This window comes from Lissotriton vulgaris, chromosome 5 (genome assembly GCF_964263255.1).
Source record: "Lissotriton vulgaris chromosome 5, aLisVul1.2, whole genome shotgun sequence".
Classification (NCBI taxonomy): Eukaryota; Metazoa; Chordata; class Amphibia; order Caudata; family Salamandridae; genus Lissotriton; species Lissotriton vulgaris.
Window position 1 is genome coordinate 351,392,223 of NC_141693.1, and position 1,663 is coordinate 351,393,885.

The window sequence follows — 1,663 nt, forward strand, 5'->3', positions numbered from 1 at the left end:
CAGTCCAGACAATCCCGGGAGTCATGGTCATTCTCCAGGCAGTAGAGGCAGACGTCATAGGGGTCCGTCACAGACATTATGGTGGCACGACCCACAAGACGTAAAGCCAGGCATTCATACAAGAGGATAGAGCAAGACAAGAAGTCTAAAAAAAAAAGTGGTCAAAAAGCGACCGAGGTACGTGCTCAATCCGGAACGGCGCTTTCGGCACAGAAAAAGAAAGAACTGTTATCAGCGCGCATGGGTGGCGCCTAAGTACTCTCTGTGACGTCATCCCAGTGCCTACGACCTACTGGCGAGCAGAGGTACTGCTAAGCAGAAAAACTTTTCCGATCCAGCCTGACGCCTGGGGATATTCTAAGGTAAGGAATCTATCACTGACGTGTCTCTGTCATATACTACGGTTATACAGTATTGGTATAATTCCTAGATTCACATGCCTCAATCATTCTTCGTCGTCGAGATGAAGTCCCACGGTACCATAGTCAAGCAGTATTCAAATAATGCCATAGGCTATAATGGCCTTGAACTATGTTCAGTATAGCCTATCCATGTCCTTTTAAAAAAATGACTAAATGTTGAATGCAGCCAATCAGCTGCTAGCACCCTCTAGAACCTTCCCAGCAGAGGCAGGTTCCCTCAGATTTCCCCAGCACAAGTGAGAAGTGAGTTTATTAATGTATCAAGGAAACAGCCTCTACATGGAGGGTGGGTGCATGTGAATCTAAGAAAGATACTAATACTGGATAACCGTAGTTATAGGTAAGCAACTTTAAAAAAAAAAATGTTTTTAGATTTATATCCAAATTTATTGAGTCAGATGGATAAGGCTACAGGCACAGTGTATGAGAGCCCAATATTTCCATCAAACATTAAGATTTCATTGTCCCTTCTCTATATTGTTTGCACTTGTCCACCACAGCTCAACGCTCTGCTCCTGAACTTATGTTCTGTGCTACATACTGTGCAGGTAGTTCTACCCATCGTCACTCAGCATGCCGGTGGCACCTAGTGCGGTTTTCATCTGAAGGAGCAACCTTCCATGAGCCTCGCCTTCCCCCATTTCGGCTGACAAACAACCGTAGAACAGCCCACACACAGGACCACCTTTTGTGCATGACTAAATACAGTGGTGATTTTGCAGCAACCTGGACACTTCACATCCATGAAGTAAGAGTTTGGACTCTGAACCGGACGCTTCTTCTTGTGTTTCCTCTTCTCCTCCTCGGGAGACGGATGCAAGAGATCTTTTGAGAGAGGCATGTTTGCGCAGACATAGCCGCTGCCAGAAAGGCTACAAGTAAGCAACTTATTTTCTTATCCAGTATTGGGGCATATTTCATAGATTCACATGCCTGAATCAGACAACAAGCAGCCACATCCTATTTTGAAGTATGGCTGTAGCGGATGGTGGGAGACTTAACACATAGTGAACCCACAAAATCTTAGATAATAAGAACCCCCCCCCGGAGGGCTTTATCTGTGCGTACTGTTATGTTAACACCTTGGCTGCTAGGCGTTTTCCCCCCCTGTGCTGACTTTTCATTTACTCCATGTTTCATGACGAGCTCAGCTCGTCATCAGCACAGCTCAACTGTGCATCATGACGAGCTGAGCTCGTCATGAGCATCGAAAGGGTTAATGGATGCACGGAATAAAACAT

At 45.6% G+C, this 1,663-nt stretch overlaps 1 pseudogene; it reads right to left on the reverse strand.

Moving 5' to 3' along the window:
* Positions 1-1,020: 1,020 nt before the first annotated feature.
* Positions 1,021-1,265, reverse strand: LOC147710880 (small ribosomal subunit protein eS27 pseudogene; annotated as a pseudogene).
* Between the last annotated feature and the right edge of the window lie 398 nt (positions 1,266-1,663).